The sequence below is a fragment of the Sciurus vulgaris genome (assembly GCF_902686455.1).
Source record: "Sciurus vulgaris genome assembly, chromosome: 10".
NCBI lineage: Eukaryota > Metazoa > Chordata > Mammalia > Rodentia > Sciuridae > Sciurus > Sciurus vulgaris.
Window position 1 is genome coordinate 134896071 of NC_136470.1, and position 7533 is coordinate 134903603.

The window sequence follows — 7533 nt, forward strand, 5'->3', positions numbered from 1 at the left end:
TCCAACTCTCACTGGAGCATAATCTTAGTTTCACTTCAATATTTAAACTGTCCTCTTCGAAATTGAACAACTCTGCCTTTTTAAGAATTCTGTAACTCAGAAAGAAGCAAATAACTTTGGGCCTTTAGAATTCTGCAGAAACTGTTTTCTTCTAAAGTACATGTTAAAAGTGAAAGGAAAAACATAAATAAGGAACACTATATAGTACTGGCACAGATTTTTTTTTTTTTTTTTTTTTTTTTAACTAACGGTATAAGTGAAGCCGGAGTCCAGAATACGTTAAGGGCTATGGGAAAACGTCAAGGCTAGCAAAGCATCTAATTGAATCACAAAGAAACAAGAACTAGTAAGAAGTGGGTCCCTTTTCTTCACTTAATTTGGGGATATAGGATCATAAATAAAACAGGAAGAAAATAGAAATAAGTACGCAGTCCCTAGTTTTCCCTCTCCAGCTTGCCTTCACCTGGAAAGGGTAGAGGAAGTGAAGCCAAGGAGGCGTAGGGAAGTATCCGGCCCTGTTAGCCATGGTCTCTGCTTCCAAGCCCAGCTGGGTGGAGCAGGGAACTGGTTTTTCTGGGAGACTGGAATCACTTGAAGACGTTCCCAAGGAACAAATGCCAAGCGACTCCTCAAGCAACTCCCGCCGGTCATCGCTGCCCTGTTGGGACACTGCACTGCTCACAGCCCGGGCCCCACTCCTCAGGCTGTGAGCAGGGCTGCTTTTACATGGGGACAGTTGTTCCACTTCAACTCACAAAACTGTTAGCGCCTCCAAGACCACCAACCCCTCTGCCCTACTCTCCAGAGAAGGGTCTATTGCAGCGAGTGCACTCTCAAGACAACGTTTAAGGACCTCATTGTCTCTGACATTGTCTCTCTCATTCTTTGAAGTGGTAGTGATGGCGATGGAGCCAGTCAACCGCCAAGGACATTGCCCTGCTCCCCTCTCCACGTTTTCCCTCCCCCAATTTGCCTCCTCCTCCCTGTCCCCAGTCTTACTAAGCTTTGGGTAAGTACTAGATGGATTGGAAGCAAGATGGCCATACCATTGGGGTGGCGGTTCTCAGTAGAGCTGACTGAGCCCTGAGGGAGCATCTGCTAACATCTGAGGTCTTACTGGTTATCACAAGTTGAGACGGGAGGTGGGCATGGGGGTGCGGGAATGTTATTCATGTCTTACTGATTCAGGTCAGGAATGCTGCGTTCCATCCTACAATGCCAAGGGCAACCCTCACAACAGAGAATTGTCCAGGTCAAAATGTCAACAGTGCAAAGGTTGAGAGACCCCGCAGGAGTCTAATGAAATGTTAATAATTCCATGATTACAATCTCATTTCTACTTTGTCACGTAGCCTTCGTGTATGGCGTGGCAGTACTTGCCTTTAAAACTTTAGCGATATAAACAACTAGAGTCTGAACATGTTCTGCATACCTGCCATGCCTGCATTCAAACCATATTCAGAATTCACCAGCATCAGATACAGTACACATCTCAAAAACATTGTGGAGTAGGGTGTGGTGGTGCATGCCTACAATCCCAGAGACCCGGGAGGCTGAGGCAGGAGGATTGCAAGTTCACTACCAGCCTCAGCTACTTAGCAAGGCCCAGAGCAACTTAGCAAGACCCTACCTCAAAATAAAAAATAAAAGGGCTGGTATTGTAGCTCAATGGTTAAGTGCCCCTGGATTCAATCCCTAGAACCAAAAATTTAAAAGAAATTTAAAAATAAATTGCCGATTTATTTGTTAATTACCCAAATGCATATAAGCTTATAAGTGCACAAAAAAGAGGAAAGTCACTAGCAGTTTCAGTTCCTAATTTCTGATTGTGAACCTGTCTCTAGACAAATACTCCAACCATGAAAACCTTCTCAGCCTTAAACAGGATTATCTCTTCACTACCATCAGGGAAAAGCATGGCCTAGCCTTATACCTCACCCTGCATGGCTGGAGTGGGTAGTATATTCCAGATCTTTCTGGTATGTTTATGATGCTCCCATGACAGTCGCTATTTTTGGTGAGCACTTTCTTTTGGAACCTTTTGTTCAACGAATGCTAAAGGGAAACATAAGCAAATTGTTTCAAAAAATAGGGATAAGACTGGAGCAAGTCAGCAGACAAGGAAGAGGACTGGAAGCAGGAGGAGAGTTTTAATCACCAAGCCTTGTGCCAGAGATGTTGGGGATAATCACTTCAGCTGTGTCCTGCCCCCGACTCCGAAGCCCTGCTACTGTCCAGGATTCCTGGCTCCATCCTGTATTTCTCTTGATCAACCAGTCACTCTGTTAGTTCACATTTGCCATCGAACAAAACTTTTACCAACTGCTACCCTCATGCCCGTTGGACTTACACCAGCTACTCTTCCCAACATTTTGTACTCTGAACTAAATCGTGTGTGAAAATTACCTTTTATTGACTTTAGCAAGAGCCCTGAACAAACAATGGAGGGCCAATTCCAACTGCCCACTGCCAAAACGGCCCTCTGCCCCATCTGTCAGATGCACGTATCATTAAGACTTTTATTAGCCTCCAAAATGGAAAACTCTTTTTATAGGGCTAGCTAAAAACCTACAAAAGTCCTTGAAAAGCAACTCTCCTGTCCTGGCGACCACGGCATCCCAGCAAACGCTGCAGGAGAACCAGGTTGGCATCAATATCCAGAGATAAAACCGCTCCCAAGTGATAGCACCAAAATATAACTCCACATCCATAAATGCATGCTTTACATTAAACTATTCAATGAAACAAAAAAAACTTTTTTTCGGCCTCTCCAAAAAAACAAAAAAATGGAGACTTTAAAAAGATAAGTTCCAAAAAAAAAATAAATAAATAAGAAAATTTCTTATTCTGCTTATCCTGAATTGCTAAGAAAAATGTTCATCAAAGGACACAAAATTTCAATTAGGAAGAATAAGTTCAAGGAATTTACTGAACATCGTAGTGACAAAAAATGAGTAAGTTAATAAGCATATGCTATATACTCAAAAATTGATGAGAGTACATTTTAAGTGTCCTCACCACAAAAAAAATAATAATAACAAATACATGAGGCAATGCATACATGAAAGGGCCTACGTTACCCCTTCCAGGGGGTACTTACCAAAGCCTCATTATGTACATCATAAATATATGTAATTTTAACCTGGAAACTGAAAATAAATGAAGGAACAAATTTCCTTAGAAACATGAGAAAACAAACATAACTTCTTAAAGAAACCAGTGTGAAGTAAAGACATGACATTGAGAGTCACCAGCAGAAGAAATCAAGAACATCCTCCGAAATGGAAAAGTGGTAAGAGGCTTAACCATTAGGAGCCCAGGGAGAAGTAATGTTCTTCTACCCGCAGAAGAGAGTAAGATCATGGAAGCCTAATGTGGCTTTTTACAGTTCTGCTTACAATTACGCATCAAACAATTTACCCCTTGTGGATGAGATCCTATAGCCTGCTGAGATGTTGCTCTTGGAGAGACGGGTACATGCTGGTTTTTCTTCTGTTGTGCTTTATTTTTATTAAAACAAAAAACTTACAACACAGCTAAAAAAGATTCGCTTTTATCGAATCTTCCTCTTTCCAAGAATGACAGCATGGATTAACATTGGTCCAGCGCTTATGGTAGGTCCAGCAATAAAAGACAATGGCTTATGCATTCATGCCCAGTCCACGTCCTGTGGGCTGGAATTCATAAAATAAAGGCAGCAGATGGCATACCTAAATTTAATTTGCTATTTGATTTATCCTTGTGTTCCCACTCTGAAATGCAGATACTGAATGTTTACCCAGTGCCATTAGGAAACACAAGACCATGCTTCCAGCGAGTTTATCATGTAATCTGATGCGGGCCCATCAATCCTGAGAATGAAAACGATGTCCCATGCACAGAGGCACTCTCACTAATGGGGACCCGTCAACAGCCAATGCTCCACATATCAGGGTGGCATTACATGTGGTTTGGAATGCAATACCAGAGACCATCAAAGGGAAGAATGTGCCTTTGATTTTACTGATCTGATTCAAAACCAAAGGGAATCTTTTTGTACTTTTCAGCCTCATGTCCCACGTTCCCTGAGAATATCGATGTTTGGTTTAATTGTTATGATCACTTTTCCTTGTGGGTTCTTCTCTCCGACACTGCATCCTCACCCCTTAGTATGTGTCTGATTAGTTTCTGGCCCACCACATTCTAAAGCAAAAACTTCCTAAGTCTATGCTATGGCTTCTGGCAGCTGTCAAAATAATCCCTGCTGATACCAAGTTTAACGACTTGCCTCCGCAGGGGATCAATGTTGGGGAGCAGCATACAGGGCTGCAAAATTAGGTCATTAGTGGCAAAGCAAGCTCAACCGTCCTTGTGTTTGGAGATCAAAACTCTGAGATAAAAGGAACAACCCAACAATCAAGGATTCTGGAATCATCTTTTAAGTCTCAAACAAGGTGTCAATTTAGCCATGCATTTCTCCAAGTTCTTGGGAAGGATTCTGTTACTTTAAAGCATGGTAACACAATACCTAGACCTTCAACGTTTGCATGTCCTGTAAAACATTCCAGGATTAAAATATTTCAGTCCCAAAGGGTGAAAATCCAAGTCACGACCTCTATTGTACTGACTGGATTGCTGAGTACTCAGACGCCACCTTTGAAATGTCTCCAGGAGAATCTAATGTCCACCTATTTCTCTCAAGCACCGACCCAAGTGGTCATTGCACAGTTAGACTGAAAAGTTACCGAGGGTAAAAAAGGAGAAAGAAAGGTGAAATTCTCACTGACTTAAAGCTAGAGAACAGGGGAAAATAGTCAAAATCAATCTGGGAGTTAGAACCACTTTGGCAGATGGCAGTATTGGCTGTGTTGTCTGTGTGCCTGGGGTCGCCCTTCCAAAGTAATTTTAAGAATAATTTGAATTGAGTTGAAACCACACAAAGTAGAATGCAGATCTTTTTGAAGACGCATATCAAGCAAATAGTAAACAGGTCGTCAGAAAATATCAAAATCTGAACTGATTTTATGCTCTTTTTTCTCCTATCTACAAAAGGTTATGAACATTATTTATTAAGACCCGGTCCTTTCCTCAAAAGGTTTTAAGAAGCTTCAATGTTCTGTTATAGCCTTTTAAGAACGAAAACAGTCATTTCCTCTCAAAGTAGAATTGAACAAATAGTTCTCGTGTTCAAATTAAAGGTGGAAACGTACCTCTTTTTAGGATTCGCTTCCAAGAAAGTAAAGATGTTAAATGGAAATATATGTAATTCATTTATTTCATAATTCAAAATACCTATGGATTTTTCCCTAAACTCTGCATGGTGCACAAATCAAAGATCAAAATATTAAGATGGCCTGTGAGAATGAGCAAGATACACGTAGGAACAAGAATAGGTTCCTTGGTTTGGGCCCATGCCAGCTCACCTCCTGCTCTTCTGTCCTGATTAATTGCCCTCAGCAAGGAGCTGGAGCCCAGTTAGACTGTTTTCTTAATTCCTGTTGATGGAATGTTGATACAAGCATAGAAAGAGAACCAACTGCCTTTTAACTCACCCATTCTTCATGTGTTAATCAATCATAACTTGTCCATTTTAATTATCTCCCAAATTCCAAATGGAGATATGCTTGCAGTTTCCAAATATTTGCATGATTAAGGATGTTTTCCTGGTTTCAGTGAGGAACCTCAAATTCATGACTCGGGTGGTAAGATTTATGGGATGAAGCTGTTGTGTTTATCTCCAAACTTTCAAAAATACTGGTCTGCAATTCAGTAACAATCAGCATTCCCACCAGAGATATGCAAACTCTGCCCATTAATGATGATGATCGTGTTAAAAATACATATATGCCAACAATAATAGATGCCAGGGGAAAGGAAGTCCAGCAAATGTTTACTAGCTTCCCTCTTCACATTCATAGAAGGCAGTTTATTCAAATAGCAAATATAATCATGCAAAGTTAATAGGACATAGGTGTACCCATGCAACCCTTTCAGGTTATTTCTGCCTTCCTTAGGACAATACCAGCAGATATGGTCAAAATGGGCTATATCCATCAATTTATAAAAAAATTATCCTTTGGTCCTCTAACAGTGAGGGAGAGTTTTTCAGTAATTCCTCCCACAACAGTTCCTGAAACTGAAAGAATAACCTGTCCAGAACCACCTTTGGACCCAGTTGTTAACCCAAACTCTAAAAATTCTGGCTGCCTCACAAATAACTGGACAGTTTAATAAAGAAAAGTTTATCAGAAGAATTTTCTTTGAATTGCCTGAAGCAGTTATTTTGATTGGATGTTAACAAAAACAAAAGCTCAATCTTGTCTGAAATAACTTCCCATTTAGCAGCTTCATTTCCCTATCACATAAAATCTGATTGCATTTTTTAAAAATATTTTTAGTTGTAAATGGACACAATGCCTTTATTTTATTTATTTATTTTTATGTGGTGCTGAGGATCAAACCTAGTGCCTCACACAGGCTAGGCAAGCGCTCTACCACTGAGCCACAACCCAGCCCTGCATTTTTAGCATTAGAATTAAAATAGCATTGTCCTCTCTCCATAGTTAGTGGTCAAGGAATTGATGATAGAAAATGATGATGATATAGGAGAGCAAAAATAATTTCCCTCTGCCCTTTTTTTCATGTGTTTATAACTATTTTATTTGTAATAGCCAAAATCTAGAAATAAGCCAATGTCCATTATCATATGATAATGGATATAATATGATAGACAAACCCACTTGTATCCCTCTACCCTTTCTGAATTTTTAGTTGGGATGAAGCCCCATAACAAAAGACAGATTAATGCTAAGAAAACAAATAGAAGTTTATTAATATGTGTTCCTCGTGTATACACAAAAGATGCCCAAGAGAAATAAGAGCAAATCTCTGAAAGCTGTCTTAAATACCATCTGCTGAAACAAAGAAAGACCCAGAGGAGACCCAGTTACAAGACGAGCAGGAAAAGTGTTGTAAACAAAGTGCGTGGATTATTCTTCTCCTCCTGGCCTACAGAGAAGACCACACCCTGGTGAATGGAGATTTCCTTTACAGAGGTAACTTGTTCTTATGAATGGCTAACAACTATCCTGTTTCCAGTTTCTCCTGTCTGCTGTTTCACAAAAGAATCAGCTCACAATAATCTGAATGCTAAAGGGATGTTATAATCTGGACTCTTACAGTCTATTTTTTCATGGCAGTTTTAAACTACACCAGAGGATGAAGATGATGCAGGATTTCGGAAAGAATCGCTATTATGTAAAACTTTTCCCACTCAATAGTCAACAGACACATATACATGCACAATTGCTTGAGCTTCTTCAAGGAATGAGAACTGTTTTCTCTGACTTTACAGAAATGGCGTACCTCCTAACTCATCTCTCTTCCAGCTTATCCTTTGGTCCTCTAACAGTGAGGGAGAGTTTTTCAGTAATTCCTCCCACAACAGTTCCTGGAACTGAAAGAATAACCTGTCCAGAACCACCTTTGGACCCAGTTGTTAACCCCCACTCTAAAAGAAAGGAGAAAAGATACCAAGGAAACTCCTTCCTTAAT